This window comes from Vanellus vanellus, assembly GCF_965231255.1.
Source record: "Vanellus vanellus genome assembly, chromosome: 23".
NCBI lineage: Eukaryota > Metazoa > Chordata > Aves > Charadriiformes > Charadriidae > Vanellus > Vanellus vanellus.
Genome location: NC_138928.1, coordinates 5,785,700 through 5,801,745, shown reverse-complemented (window position 1 = coordinate 5,801,745; position 16,046 = coordinate 5,785,700). Strand labels below are relative to the sequence as shown.

The window sequence follows — 16,046 nt, the reverse complement described above, 5'->3', positions numbered from 1 at the left end:
CCATCAGTGAGAGCCACCGCGACTGTCCCCTTGCTGCAGCTCCCAACGCGACCAGCTCTGGGGTTTCGCGGGAAACGCCCGGCGTGGAGTTGTGCTGCCGCGCTGACGGTGCCGACGTCTCGTCTCTTCAGCCCCCGGGGCACGGCGGAGACTCAGGCTCTGACCCACGCGGGTTTTGGGGCATCCGAAGCTGCCAGTGCCGGGAAGGGTGGGAGGGCGATAGCTGCCTGTGGTGACCTCCCCGCTCGGTGACGTGTCTTTGGCTGCGCACCTCGGGGACGTGCGCAGCGCTCGCAGGCGCGCTGTTTGCTCGATACGGGTGGGATGCGCCAGCCTGGCTCTGTCCCGCGTCGGCAGCTTTCCCCTACAGCCGGAGGGTGTTTGGAGTCGAGGGAAGGGGAGAGACTCGGTGATGGTGGAAAAGCCTCCAAAGAATGGGAGCTGCAGCGATGCCGACTCTCTTACTGTTTGTGATGGACTGTAAGGGCCTTGGCGACACCTTCTGTTGCAGGAGGAAAAGATGAGCGCTATACAACAGTCAGTGCAGGATAATAATGACAAATTTTCTTGTAACTTGTTGCAAAGGGAGACGTTACTCCCACGTAACGGGTGTCCTTCGGCGAGGACACAGCGGTTTGATCTGCATCTTGGAGAGCTCGAGCGTTAATGCTGGCCTGTGATGAAACAGCTAATTAATGGCATGTGCCGCTCTGCCAGAAGAGAGAGAGAGTGTGTGTGTTCGGAGAGGGAGGCGCAGGATCCGGGCCGGACTGCTGGCTCCGAGGCCGAGCAGCGCTGCAGCCCGCGCAGGGCTGGTGTTCCAGGCTGCCTCTCTGCCCCCAGAGCCGAGTGCTCCGAGGAGCTGGAGACCGTGCCCGGTGCTGCGTGAGGCTTTTCTGCAGGACTCGAACCCAAGGGTTGGACTTTTACAGGAGAGATGGGGTTGACCTGAACCTCGCTCCATGGCACGGAGCAAGGTTCAGGTCGACCCCATCTCCTCCTCCTCACCTCGTGGGGTTTCCTCTGTGCACTCACCCAACCTGTGCTATGACGCCCCTGTCCTTTGCAAGGTGTGTGTATGGACAGAGGTGCATCCGTCGAGTCTTGTGCCCTTTCCCCGCCGGCGTGGCTCCCTCCCACACTGCTGCAGCACATCTCCTCCATCCCAGCCGCCCGGCGAGGCAGAGCGGTCCGGCGGCCACTGTTTCACAGCCTGGGAATCAAGACAGAGGAGTGGTGACATTCTTGTTTGTATAAATTCGCTCTTCCAGTCTAAACTGTTCCTTCAGGGCTCCTCGCTGGCCTTGAGCGAGCGAGTCGGGCGCCTTATCGTAGAGCCAGCCACCCAAGGTTACCAGCAACGGCGCCTGGGCAGGGTCCGCCCCAGAGGGCGGCTGGCGCTTTCTTCATGTGCATCCCTACGGGAAAAGGAAAATGCCTCGTTCAGAGTAGTAAATGGAGATAATCCACGTGTGTTGTCTCGAGGCTTCACTGCAAACAATATCTCCAACTCCAGCCCATCCTGGTCCCGCAGTGGTCTGGGTGGAGGCTGTGCAGGGGCTGCAGGGGTCCGGCCGTGCGGGCACACTCCTGGCTCGTGGTGGCAGCAAACGTGATGCCGTCTGCCTGGAGTGAGCAGACGGCGTGTTTCGACAGCTCTTTGTTTTCCTCCATATTGATATGGCCCCCGACACTTTGCCGTGTTGTCTCCTGAGATGTTATTTTTGGTAATCATCCCCCCCGGCGGCGTGCCTGGGCGCGATAACGGGGCCGGCGTGCTACAAGCGCCGTGGGACAGTGGTTTTCGCCTTTGGGGTAAAGGCCTTATAGCTCATTTTCTTTCAGAATTAGAGAGTTTGGGCTATACTTAGGAGGGTTCATTTCTCACACTGGTGGTCAGGTTCCTAAATTATATTTTTGACAGCCCTATGTAATGATATACAAATGGGAAAGTGATGGAGTAGCAGAAAATTGACTGGCAAGGACAGCGTAATGTAGTTAGAGAGCAATACTCACCAAAAAGCCGTGGAGACTACGGCAGCGTTCCTGGAGCAAACGAGGAGTAGGACTGCGGTCAGGCTGTGAAAACAGTAATGATACGACTCTGTGACCTTTAAAGCTACTTAGGGCATTCAGATGCTTTGGATTTTCAAGGCTCTATAAAATTACGCAAACCGGTCATGCCTCTGACTTTCCTCCTTGGTTTCTGCAGCATTTAAACAATTTGAAGGACCCTGAAACGGTTCACAAAACGGGGAAGTGAGGGCTGCCCGCGTCGCAGCGTGCAGCCATCCCCCATGACCGGCTACGGAGAAGAGCCGAGCAGGGTCTGGGGTGCACTGAATGCCCCCGGCCCCGAGACTGCCCCAGAGCTCACCGTCCCCTTGGAAAGCCAACATCCCGTGGGACGTGGGTGTCCGAGGGATGAGCCCCGCAGCCCTCCCGGCCAGGCTCCCGCTCGCCCGGCCTGGGACGCGTGATGCTCTCCCGGGAAAGCAGGCGGAGAGGTAAGCGGGCGTCGTAGGAGCCGGAGGGGCTGGAAGCCGTCGTCTTCTGCTCAGCCCATTCTCTGGGCAAAGCTGCTGTTGAATAATAACGTCGGTCACACGCGAGGTGCAGGGCAGAGCCGAGGTTGGGCTATTTAAATGATACTTGCGTGTGCCAAGAAAACAAACAGAAAGGGCCAGTCAAAGCTTTTCAGTGTCACTGACACCCTCGGACGTGCCAGAGCCGGGAACAAAGCCCGCATTGTCGCGGAGCACAGCCTGCGAGTCTGTTCGGAGCGGGCAGATGCGGGGTTGCCCACCCTGCTGTGCCGCGGCCAGTTGGCCACGTGGGGTCCCTTTCAAGGTGGGTGGCGAGACACCTCCTCCCGTGCAGCCCGGGGCTTTCTCCTGAGCGAGGAGGGTAAACAAAATGTGGCCTCCGTGTCCCCGTGCGTGCCAGGGGTGGCAAGGGGCCAGGCTCTTGACGGGGGGATGCAGTACGGGCAGGGCTGGGGAGAAGCCGTATGGCAGAGGGAGCTCCGGCTCTGCCTCCGTGGCGGGTGGGAGAGGGGTGGCATGGGGACACTGCCCCCCCCCGACACAGGCTGTGCCCCAAGCGTTTTGGGGCAAGTTGCTGCGGACGTCGCCTGCGTGCCCCGAGCAAGCGCCGCGCAGAGCCCTTCAGCCGCGCGGGCTCTGGAGGAAGAGCAGCAGCGGTTTGTCGAGGCAGCCCGGGACGGGCTGCAGCCCTCGTGCTGTGCCCCGTTCCGCTGCTCTCGCCAGCGCTGGTCCCTCTTCTGTAAACTGAGGGTAATGTTTCATCTGCTTCTGGGAGCAGCTGTGGTCTGCTATTTTGTGTTGTGTTGAAGGCCCATTCCAGCAGGGCTACGACTTCTCGTAAAGCTCCCGGGCACGCCGGCAACGCAGGGAACGCGCTGCCGTTGGGGGGCACCGGGTGTCAGTGACCGTCAGGTGCAGCCCCGGGGTCCCCGGGGGTTTGGCTGATTCGCTCCATCACGGTACGTGCCACGACGGAGCAAGGCAAGGGTTAAGCACGGGGCCCCACCGGAGAGAGGGAAATAACCAGAGTGGCGGGAGGGAGCCGTGGGGTCCCTCGCTCTGCAGCCGCGCTGGGCTCCAGCTGCCTCCCATACATATGCTGCTCATTTTTCATACTGAACACAGCTGCCGCCAGCATCTCTTCCCTACCCCTGTTCCTGCCAGTTTTATGAGAAAAGAATAAAGAGGGGAAACAGATAACTGCAGAGGTTCATTTGCCAATTGCCGGGCTGCCGGTGCATCAGAAATAGAGTCATCGCTCTGCTTCCTCCACCGCGCCGGGGCTGCGCAGGCAGCTTTTCATTAGCAGCATTATTTATTCATGCCCCCCCTAAGCTGGTCTCTTTTTTTTTTTTTTGGAAGAAGGGACCTGCTGATGCTCCCGTTTTTCCCAGGGAGGCTTTGGCCTTGATTACCTCGCTCCGTGTGCGGGTGGGATGGGAGAAGCTGCCTCTCCCGGAGACCTCAGCCTCTACCCAGGGATGAAGCCCTTGCCTTTGCCGGCGGGCTGCCATCGATCGGACCAGCAAGGGCAGGCGCGGGCGGTGGGGTCTGGCTGACGCTGCCGGCTGCCCCTCTTTTGTTAGCTTGGTAATTAGAAGCTCTCAGAGAGAGGGAAGAGAGGTCACACATGGAGCGGGCCTATTACCCCCGTCCCTTGCCAGATACCCCGCGGAGAAATGCCCTCGGCGCAGCTGCGCCGGTGCGGGCGTCCAACGGGACGGCAGCTGCGGGGAGGTGAGATCCCCTTCCACCTCCGCTGCCCTGCACACAGGTGGGGATCCGCCTCCGGGGAGGGGGGGCATTGCAGCTGAAAAACATAATGCCAGGGACTAAATTTTGCCTAGAAATTGTTTTGCCTGGTAGGCTCATCTCTCTCATACGGCAGCAAGAACCCCCGGGTGGTGCCCCGTGCCCTGGCAGAAGACGGCAGGCAGGTCGTATTCCCACCAGTCCTTCTCCTGGTGCATCCTCACAGATTTTTGGCATTCCCAAGTTGGCCCTTAGTGAACTGATCTTCCGCAAGTCTGATCAATGCCATCATCTGCTTTCAGCCTCCTGAGACAACGAGTTGCACGTTTCGATAGCTGGGAGGACCTTCCCCCTCGTTTCCAGCCTCGCTGGAAACTGAGGGCGACCGATTTTCCCGCGAGTCGGTTTGTTTTGTGATTGCAAAGTCCGCTCGACCCATGGCTTTTCCTGGAGCAGATCTGTAGGTGGACTCAGCAGCAGTCTGCAGGATGCCCCTCGCAGCCTGTCGGGTCTCTTGCTGTACTGACGGCAGTGATATTTATGGAAATATATGCAGAAGTTCCTCAGGCTCTGATGGAGCAGAAATAGTTTCATGGCATTATTTGCCCAAAATGCCACCGTTTTGAGTGCTGTATCCGGACAGTGAGAAGCTGATGTCAAAGTAACTGTTTACAGCAGGAGCTGATATGGCTTCTCGGGAGGAGTGACTTAGCGTTGCAGCGCCGGGGGCATTAATGCAGCAATTCTGAAGTTTATGTATAAGCTCTGAGCTTCTATCACCTCTGCCTTTCGTCAAAGCAGAGCCGTAGCCCCAGAGCTGCTCTTTGATTCCGCTTCTCTCATGCCGCGAAACAGCGGCCCAAGGAAAAGCAGGTAAAGATGAAAGCTAAACTCTTTGCCCAACCTTCTCTGGCTACAAAAACTGTTCCACCTTTTATTTCAGGTAACGGGAGGCCCTCGGTTAGTTTTCCCAGTTTCCCAGGGGCCCTTCCAAGCCGCAGGCGGCGGTGTTTGCTCTGCGGTGAGCAAAGGGAGGGGAATTGGGGGTTTAAAGCGCTGACTTGGTGGTGGCACTGAAAATGAAGTCATGTCCCGAAGGATGGGAATGTTGTGGGGAAGGTTTGATGGGTGAAAACCACCATGTTGTGACTTGTGACCCACCGAAACCCCTAATTGTGTGTTTAAAGCAAACCCCGGACTAGCGCTGTTTCTTTTGCCTCCGTCTTGGCACGTTGCCTTTGGCTTCGAGGGCTCCTGTGGCTCTTTTTGTGGTTAGCTGGTCAGGAGTCACCCTAGTAGTTAGGAAAGGAATGTTAAAGGCCTGTTGTGTAAACCAACCGCTGTCTGAACAGACTTTGTTTTCAATGTAAATCTGCTGCAGGGAATGATTTAACCTTCATTTATTCTTTTTTTTATTATTTCATTAAATAAGATTTATACAGGTATAGTATTGGAAAGGTCATCCGTCCCCTGAGCTGTGGGAAGAGCTCTGCGCATTCCTCCCTCTTCACTTTCCGGCTTTACCACTTGTTTCAGGGTGGGAAAGCACAAAGACTGGGTTTTGTTGCCTTCCTGGAAAGATAATTTATATCTGCATGGTACACACAGCCCCCTCAGCCCTCCTGCCCCCCATTCCCACACTTAATGAATCCTCCAAGCTCAGCAGTACTTCAGCCGGAGTAACCGCCGGGCAGCCTTTCCCCGAGGGGCTGCATCCCAGCTGAGGGGAAGCAGGGGGGGTTATTCCACTCCTCTCACTAAGAAAACACGAGATGACGTGTATCTGGTGACTGCTGGTTTGGGCTGGGGTCCTGCGGCTGGCTGTGCTGCTGGCGCCCCGCTCGGCAGACTGCTCTTCGTGTCCCTCTGAAATGAGATACTTGATGTCTTTCTTGTTTACTGATTATGAGGCTGAATGGGTTGGGGTTTTTTTTGTTTTTTTTTGGTTTTTTTGCAAAGATATTTAAGATCCCGTAGCAGCAAAGCATCAGTGATTTGACACACCAACATGGGTGCGCTTACAGTCGCGCTCTGTTTACCCCCTCAGCCGGGCTGCCCATCCAGCCCGGAGCACTGCAGCTCCCGAGAAGCGTCCCTGGCCGCGTAGAGTAGACTCCATCCGGGCGGGAAGGTCGGCCAGGCAAGGCGGCAGAGCTGCAGAGGATGTTTTGCAGCTTTCCGAGCAGCAACCTGCTCTCCAGGGCTTTCCTGAACCCCGAGAACAGATGGTCGGGCCGGAGGCTGGGATGCAAGGATGAGGGGCTCTTGTTGACATTACCTTTACCAGAGTGCCTTTGTCGTTGGCATGTAAATGCCACCAAGCACCAAGGAATTATCCGTCTATGATCTCTTCATTAGAAGGGGCCTCTGATCAGGTTAATCTTGCCTTCCCCATGCGGAAAGGAGGACGCTGAGCAGCTGTGTCCTCCAGGAGGTGAAGGCAGAGTGAATTTCTGAGACGGAAGGATGCTGCGAGCATCAGGTTTTAAGTGAATCGGCGGTGATTGCGTTGGCTCTTGCACGGAAACGCAGGGGCCGAAATAGCGGCGTTGATGGTAGTGATTGAGACTAATAGGACGGGTCCTCTGCAGCAGGTGCCCTGGAATACGTGCGCGGCGGGTGCTGGCCAGCCCGGCTCTCCCGCAGAACGAAGGGCAGCGGAGGGAGGAAGCTTCCAGCCTGGGGCGTCTTTTCAGCCTCTGGATGCTCTGCTCTCCCTCCTGGGAAGCAGCAGCCAAAGCCAGCATGGGGGAGGGTGGAGGATATGTGTTTTAACGGTAAATACGGCCTTGTTATTTATCAATGCAGAGTAATTGAAGTAATTTCATGTCGGTTTTAAATGCAGCGCCTAGGGATCTAATCTATCTGTCTAATATTAATGGGTAATATTTGGTTGCCTCATTCATTCATTACTGTTTTCATTAAGACTCTAATCCCATTTAGGAGTCTGTTTGTCATTTTAAACTCCTCTGTTTTATCTTAGCCTGCCACAATCCTTTTTAACAACTTAACTGAATTCATGAGTTCCAGGCTAGCAGCTTGGGGGAAGGGGCCTCCGCTGTCTGGCGTGTGGTTTTTATGGGGCGAGAGGAAAAACAGACGGCTGAAGGCAATTGCAAGCAGCAGGCACTGAGCTTTCCTGTGATACACACCACCGAGATTTAGGTCTTTCATAACAGATCTGGATGTCTGCGTTTCGGAGCACGGAGCTCCCTTCTCTGACACAGAGAGTGCATTGACACCTACTTTGAAGCCTCCATCATTTCCAAACCGGCGTTACGGTTCCCTCTAAGGCATCCCCGCTTCCAGTTGTTGCCGCGGTGCTGCGGGGATGTACGCTGAAATGTTAACCCCCAGAACATCTGTGCCGGTGCAAACTCTGAGCAGCGCAGCCTTCGATTTCAAGGTGGAGGAAGGCGCACCGCTGCGGCTGGTACCTGCCGGCGCAGTGCGGTACCGGCGCCGCGGCCCGGGGAGCGAAGAGCCCGCGGGAGACGGGGCCGGAGGGACGGCAGGAGGGGAGGTTTGTCCTGCTGGAGCTCATGTTGTGAATCTTCCCAGCTGAGCATCTCCTGACCGTACCGGGACAGCCCTACGGACGGTGTGGCTGTTTACTATCCGCGCTGGGACAGTGTCAACACAAACCTGGCCTTTTTCCACCTAAAGCCCTGCAGAGCATTGCACGGAAGAAATAAAGGGATTTCTGTAAAGTGAAGTGAGATCCCGTCTCCGAGGAGGCAACAGCCTGACGTGCCCCTGCCTGCGGTGGCTGCAGGCGAAAATAATCACCGACTCAGAGCGGTGACGGGGGCGTCCCCTGTGGCGGAGCAGCTTCTTCCCACCGCCTGATGCCGGGGGCTCTGTCCCCTGTCCTGGCTCTCCTCCCGGCCGGGTCCCCGCAGCCCCGGGCCGCGCAGCCGTGGCGGGGTCCCCGCGGCGCTGCCGGGCATCACCTGTAGTGCCGCGCGGGCGTCGGAGCCGGGCATCCCCGGCGCTGCCAGGCGTCCAAGTCTAATTGGAATCCCGGGGAATCGAACCATTGTGCTGTTAATGACTCTCTGGCAATGTTCTGACTAAAACAGTAATTTTAATAAGCGCAGCCCAATTGTAAGTGTTCGTTGAACACCTAATTACATTGGTTATAGCTCCAAAATTATTCAGAATTCTATTTTTGCCGTTTCCTTGCAAAATAGAGAGGGAAAGACGCGCGCACTTTATAATTATTCACCTTAATTAATTTTCTCAGCTTCTGTTAAAACTTTTAACTGGCTGCAGGGAGTGTGCTGTGAGTAGCGTGGCAGCAGGGCAAAGCGCTGCCGCAGAGGCTGTGCACTGATGCGAGATGAAAGTTTGCTGTGTTGGATTCATCCCCACCTGAGCCCGGAAATTTTGGAAAGCTGCTCCCCTTTTATCCTTATTAATGAGTTCCCCCGAGGCCTGGACTAATCAGTGCTGCACAGGACGCTGCTCATTGGCGGGGTGGCCGTGGCAGGGTGGTCTCGCCGAGCAGCGCGCCACTCCTCAGAAGACGGTGCCAGCGCTTCAAGAAGCCACTTGTGATGGCAGCAGTGATGTCCCCAGCAGGGACCGCTCGCGTGTGCCACGCGGCCACTCCGGGCACATCATCTCCTCATCCTGAAATCCAGAGCAGCCCAGAGGGACGTCCCGGGGGCAGCGTGGAGGCTGTGTCACCCCCACGGAGCGGCTGTGGAGGATCTCCTGCTCGGTGGCAGTGCTGTGCAGAACGCCTGGAAAGAGCCTGGTTTCCAGAAACTCTTCTGAACTTATTTTTGCCGTCAAGAACAAACATGCAGCTCCCCTGAGGCGTGGTGGTTTTCCCGGGGAGGAAAGGTGTGGATGTATTGCGGCATAACCTCATTTCCGTGGTGGAGACCTTTAGCATCTCATTCCTCGTTACTGGTGTGTCTACACATTCATCACGCTACCCGCCTTTCTTGTCAGGTGGAGTTTCTGTGGGTCGGTTCTGTGGGAGAACAGAGCAGTTTAGTGTCCCAAATGAGAGAGAGACCCTGCTGAGGATGCCGTAGTCCCCAGCTGCGGTGCACGCTGCCGGCGGGGCCACCGGGCTGCCCGGCCGGCACCGTGCGGGGCAGGAGCCAGCGTGCGGCTGCGCCTCTGTGGTCAGCCTGGACCTCGTTCAGGCCATAAATTTTGCTGCGCTTGCTGATTCCAGAAGCCTGCATAAATACATCAGCCAGTGGTTTTATTTCTACACTGGAGGTGAAAGGATCGGTTCCTGGTCTCGTACGTGCACGAGGTTTTCCTGCTGGCCGCTCTCCGTAGCCGTGGACACGCGTGGCTGATGGAGGCGGCCGTGCGTCCCCTCCCCTCGCTTCCCACATGCAGATGGTCCGTGCAAAGCCGACGCTGCCGAGCCCCTCTGGAGCGGGGGCTGTCGCCCATCCGCTGGAGCCGGCGTGCCAGGGGCTAACCCTGAGCACGGGGTGGGCACGTCAGCGGCAGCGCCGGATCCCGAAGGCTGTGCGCACCCCGGAGGGCCGCGCTGCGATGCACAGCTGGGGCCTGAGGTGGTGCGCTGCCCCCGGGCCGCCTCCTGCACGAGTCCGCTCTGCGGTGAGGGAGCGGCGGCGGCGCCTGCCGAGGGCAGAGGAGGAGCTGCCAGGCTGAACGGACCGGTGAATGGTGAATGGTCGCGGGCGGCCCGTGTTCAGGATGAAAACCCATTTCTCCTCCTCTGGATTTACATGAGGCTGAGCTGCTCCTGGGAGCGGGGATGGCATCTCTGCCTGGCGCTTTGTTATTCCAACAAATCTCGCTCAGCTGTTTCATACTGATGCAGTGATTAACTCGAGTCGTGGTAAACCACGGGAAAGCGCTAGTCTGGAGCAACCCGTGTGCCAGAACACAAGTCTGCTCCGAGCCCGCGTCCTGCCGCCTGCTGCTGGGTTGGACGGAGGAAACTCTGGCTTGAGGATGATTTTGCAGCTTGATTAAGCTTTACACTGGGGCATTTGCTGGTTTTTCGTTGTCTCTTGCTTCCCAGAGGAGGCTGCCCGTGCTCCCATCACCTCCCCAGGAGCCTGGCGCTGTACACGGGGGCAGCGGGAGCCAGGGACGCAGGTACGCTTGGAGAGGGCTCATTACTGGCTAAGAAAGCTATCCGGTCTCCTGTGCTCAAACACAGCTTGTCCTCGTAAGATGCTAATGAGGTTCTTACAGCAGCAAAGCCAAACTCTTTGAAAAGGTTGCTTGGATCAGAGTTTAAGGGACTTTCTCTGTATGCATCTGCAGCGCTGTAATTAAATAATCCCTTTGTAGTCATGGAAACATTGTCTCTGTGTCCTCTCCCACTCGCTGCTTTTCTGCCAAAAGTTACAGGCGTTGATTTGGTTCTGACAGCCCTTCGGTAGCTCTGATAATCCTTTCTCTGCCGAGCGGTGTGGGAGAGGAGAGCTGGGTCCTCCAGTAGCTGCCGTACCTGTCAGGAGAACTCCCCCTCATCCGCTCCTTGCCTGGGTGCGTACCTTCATCTGTTACAGAGATTAATGACTGGAGCAGGTAGTCCTGCCTTCGAGGGCTCGGCAGCACTTCGGGGACACTCCTCAGTGCTTTTCAGTTAAAACACTTCCCCTTTGCCTTCTTCCCCGTGTCCTGGCTGCTGCCCCACGCCATGCGCCGGCTGCATCCCCCTCGCTGCCGGCTCCTCCGTGCTCGCCGCCGGCATCGGCCGTAGCGTGTCCGAGATCTCCCCCGGCTCTGCTCGAGTCGAGAATAAGTCATTCCCAGGTGGGACTTCTCATACAGTGTGGGGCGGATTGGACCCACAGCAACAAGCCCTCCACAGCCCCACGCGCTGGTTTTCCCTTGGCAGAAACGATGTCACAGGAGGACTCCAGATTTGAACAGTTCTGCATGAAGACACGGGGAGGAGAAACAGTGGCAAGAGTAGTCTGTCAAACTTTTTACAAGCCTCTGAGAAAGTTTGACTTTATTTTCCCCAGCTCTGTCACCCTGACACGTTAACGGCTGGGGCTGATGAGCCCTCTTTGCTCCTTCCCACACTGTCTCGTGTCTCCCGCAGCAGCACAAAGTGGCGTTTTTTCATGAATGAAGGGAAGAATAAAATCTCATTGGAAAGTTCATCAACTTTGGGCTCCTGCTCACTGAGTGATAGATAGCTTTAATTACATTGAACTAGTTGGCATCTCTACTACACTCCCCAAAGTCATTAAAAATAGATTTTCTGTTTGAACTCCGGCCCGCCGAGGGGGCTGCAGGCAGCGTGCTGTGGCCGTGGGCCGCCCCGGGGGCTCTGCAGCCCGGGGGGTCAGAGCCCCGTGCTGGTAGCAGGCATAAGCTGTGGAAACTTTGCTTTGTTTGTTTATTTTATGTATATATTTATTTGGAACTGAATTCTCACACTTTATTTTCTCTGGGGACTGGCAGAGTTTGAGTTCACGTGTTTTGGAGAGTCTGTATTGATTTTTTTTTTTCTTTTGTTTTTTTTTTTTTTTTCTGACGTTATGGGTCAGGCAGTCAAGGAAAGCAGTAATGAGGCTATCATTTGATTATTGAGAAGCAGGTTCATAAATAGGGAACTGAAAAACTCAACAACAGGGTTTTGGCACGGAGAGAAGGAAGAGAGGTAGCAATGGGGCTGGAGGGAGGAGCGCTCTGCCCTGGGCGGGAGGGAGATTCCCCGAGAGTGTTGGTTTCTTGGCTGTTGGCCTTCACGCAGATGCTCCTCAGCTCTGCTGAACTGCTTTATCGCTTCGCCGTCGCTGTGACCGCACTGATGCGGAGCGCCCACCACCTTTTCTTATCCCCGAAATGACGTGCTGCTGCTTCGGCGGGGTATGGCCTCGCGGGTGTCTCGGGGCTCTGCAGCGGTCCACCGCGCAGGAGAGGAGCGGCAGGATTTGAAGGCACATTTGGAAAATTCCTGCGTGCCTCTGCTTGGCTTCAGGACCTCCTGCCTCCTGCTTCTGGTAGCCGGAGCAGAAATCTCAAGGCATCCAAAACCGGCACCCGCTTTCCCAGGCTGAAGCTTCGCCGCGAGCGCTGCGGGAGGGGCGCTGAGCGGGAGCTCTGCTCGCCGGGTGCCGCAACACCTCGTGCTCCTGCTCTGCCGATAAGATCATCAGGTTTCTGATTTTCTGATTCTGTTTTAAGATCAACAGCTTTCTCGGGGCTCGGTCTGGGGTGGGGAACGCACCCCTGAAGTGCGGATAGACCTTCTCAGATGTTTGCGCCGAGTGCCAGGAGCGGTCCTCCGACCTGTCTTCTCTCACGTAAACAAAGAGAAGTATTTGCATTTAAGACCTAAATACTGAAAACCAAAGCCCTTTCCAAATAAACCGTTCTGCTGCGCACAGAGCTGCCCCGGGGCTGGCAGGGACGAGAGAGCAGAGAGCCCGGGCTGTGCCAGATGGGAGTCGCGCTGGTTGCACAGAGCTGCCGGGTGCTGGTGCCCGCCGGGTGCTGGTGCCCGCCGGGACGGGGATGCCGGCATGCGGATGCTGCGAGTGCCTGTGGCCATCGGAGCGGGGCCGGGCAGGCGGGACCCAGCGGCGGCCGCGCTTTGGGGTTACTGAGCCTGAGGGCTGCCCCCGCTCCCCTCCTGCTCTCGGCCTTCGGGAAGCCGTGGCACTGCCCAGCTCCAGGCGGGATCTCTCCTTTCTCCCTCGCTGCCCCCTCCGCCGCCTTGCCTCGCGGCTGCGGGCAGCAAACCGCTCCAGACTTCGTCGGTTCTGCTGTGTTTGGTTACTGATAGGACCATTTCATTCCTCGCCTGAGCCGCCTGTGGCCGTAAAATCTGCCGAGACGGTTCCTCTGAAGCCTCATTGCCCCTTTGCTGCGGCGCTGCGGCGCGGGCGGCGGGAGGGGATGCGGACAGGGACGTGCGAGCGTGTCTCGCCGGACGCCTCCTTCCAGGCCGAGCAGGACCCGCTCCCATCATCAGGAAGGTGGGCGTGCTGCCGTGATGCTCGACGGCCGGGGACGCGGGCGGCTGCGCTTGTGACAGCCGTGGCCTCTGCCCTACCGGGGACTGTCAGCAGCCCCTCTGCTGCCTTCTCTTTTATCTTCCCCTCTGGTTTTCTTTTCGGTGCTTTTTTTGTCTCATTTTCTTGCTGTTTCCTTCCTATCCGGCTGCTGCTTTGCCTCCACCCTCTCTTTTTTCTTCCCCTTGATGGCAGTCCGTGGCTGAACCGGGGGAGGTTCTTGGACTGTCCCCCACCCTGATCCGTGTTGGTCTTCCTTCCACCTGCAGGCATCGGTGCTCCTTGTCTTCTCTCCTCTCCCCAGCGCAGCAGTTCGTACACGCAAATGCTTTGGTCTCATAATGGCAACTGGGCTGGCAGAGAACAATTTAAAAATCCCTAAAGCCAAGAGAGTGCTTCCAGCTTGCCGTCAGGAAGAGTAAGGATATCCGAGCTTTGCTTCTGTACTGTCTCTGAAGGAAACAGAGCTTTCAGTTTTCTGTGTTCATGATTGGTATGGGATAGCACATGGATGTATACTATTCTTAAAGGCATTTCTCTTGTTTTTCCATTAAAATGAAATATATTCTTTAGAGCATTGGAATAATTTTAGTATTTGGATTGTGGATGGTTGATTGTGCATTAGTACTGCGAGAGCTGGACAAGTACTGCAACCCCCCCCAACCTTTTTCATGCACACAAATATTTAAATGCCTTAAATATTTAAATGCCTTCTGTTCATAATCTTTTTGAACATCTTCATTTAAGCATTTACTTGGCTATAGGAGCAATGCGAAGCGAAGGGGTGAAGTTACCTGCCCTGCGTCTGTGGGCACTACAGAGGAAGGATCCAGTGGTCCCATTTGGACCACAAACCTGCGACTCTAGGCGTTGTCCAAAATTTCTGTGTGATTTTTGAAGTATTACCGTGTGCAGAAGCCACAGCTTCTAAGCAGGAAAAGAGCCCAAATGCCTAATGTAAAATCATCTGTAACCAACGCTTCTTCATGTAATTCAAATCCTCCGTTATTTATAGAGCACCACGAGAGCACCCAGCTCCTCACAAACATGAAACACGCCCTGAGCTGCATATAAATCGCAGGGACGGATGCTGCCGAGCCTCGCGCTGTGGGCTGGAGGTGGGGGATCGGCAGCGCCCCTTCAGGGCTGTCCTGGCCTTCGGGGCGGGTGAGAGCCGTCCCACCAACACGGCTCAACACATTTTCGGAGAAACCCAGTGACTTCCCTCACCGCATCCGGGGGTGGCTGGTGACTCCCACGGGGGCTGCCCGGAGCCACCGCAGCTCCACGGGCTGCTTGTTTGCTTTGGAAAACACAACGTTTGCTCCTGCGTTCCCATCCAGGAGCAGTGCGACGTCTGCATCTCTGGTCTGCGCTGGGGAATTTGGGCTCGTCGCCAGCGATGGGGAGGGCGCGGGCATGGCCGCAGCGCCGCGGCTGCACATCCACGGCCAAGTCCTGGGCCGGGCACCGCGGGGAGGCTGCGCCTGCCGCCAGGCTGGTGGCCTTGTCCCACCGTGGTGGCTGTAAAGTGCTTTGAGGTCCTTCAAGAGAAGAAGCAAAGCGGGTAAAAGCGTGTCACATGCGGCCACCCGAGACACAGGCGAGACCCCAGGAGGGCACCCCGGATGCCTTTGGCAGCCAAGAATGACACCCGAGCCCTTTCTTTACACCTCTGCGCTATTCCGTCACGCTGCATTTCTCTTCTCTGTTTCTGAAGCTCTTTACAGCCATCACCTGCTAAACACATGCCCGGCGTACCTGGCCCTGCCTCTCGCACCCCCAGGTCCCCGCTATTCCAGCTCCGGGGCCGCTTTGCTCTCAGCATACCCCAAGCTGAGCCTTGTGCCCATCCCACGGAATTCATCTCATCAAAAGGAAAAAAAAAAAAAAAAAAACCAACAAAAAAAACCCCAACACCCAGCCCCGCACATCCATGCACAATTTTTGTTTTGGGAAAAGCTGTTGAGTAGGGCTGAGGAAACAAGAAGAATAGCAGCCCTATTGGTGTCGTGTTTAGAGAGGAACTGGGTTCTCACTGTGTCAACAGCACTTGGCGTGAAAGTGGCCGTTGTTTGGTGAGACACTGCTCCTTTCACCCCGCGCGCCCCAGCTGCCGCCAGCCGCGCGCTGTTTTGACGGACAGAGCGAGTGCGATGCCGACAGTTGTTTTAATTTTCAGCCAGTTGCAGCATCGCTCCCGGGGCCCGAGGGCAGCGGCCGGCACTGCAGGGTGGCTGCGCCGGGGACGGCGATAATTATTTACAGTATTTGTTAGTGGAAACGTAAATACGTTGGAGAGGGACTGGCATCGGCAGGGGCAGCGCAGGCGCACCACACTGCGGTGTCGGGACAGGCGACGCAAACGTACGGTGCCCGCCCGCGGTGGCAAGGGACGGGTTGGGAAGGATGAAGTGGAATTTCTTCATTGGAGTCAAGCAACAACCCGTGGTTAAAGCTTGGTGTCATTTTGGAGCCTTTGGGGTTTGCAGTGCTGATAAAGGGGTCAGGACCGTGCTACCCCCGGGCATCGCGCGGGGACCTTTGGGGTGGGCGGTCAGTGCGAGAGGGGGTTCGCAGCAGCGACACGGGTCGGTGTTCCCGCGGGCGCTTCCCTCTCTTCTGCTCTGGCATCTCCTGCCTGGGAGAGACGCGCACCCCGGGGGGACGTGCCTCGTGCGACCGAGTCCGCGCTGGTGCGGGAGGGGCTCAGGGTGGCCAAGTGGGAGCAAGTAGTGACGTACCCATGTAGGCTAAATAAGCT

The 16,046-nt window shown here is 56.7% G+C and overlaps 1 protein-coding gene across 1 annotated transcript in view; it reads left to right on the top strand.

Moving 5' to 3' along the window:
• PLXNA2 (plexin A2) overlaps window positions 1-16,046 on the top strand; it is a gene marked incomplete at its 5' end in the record, with an annotated part of 154,785 nt that overhangs the window by 68,762 nt on the left and 69,977 nt on the right. The window lies entirely within an intron of this gene.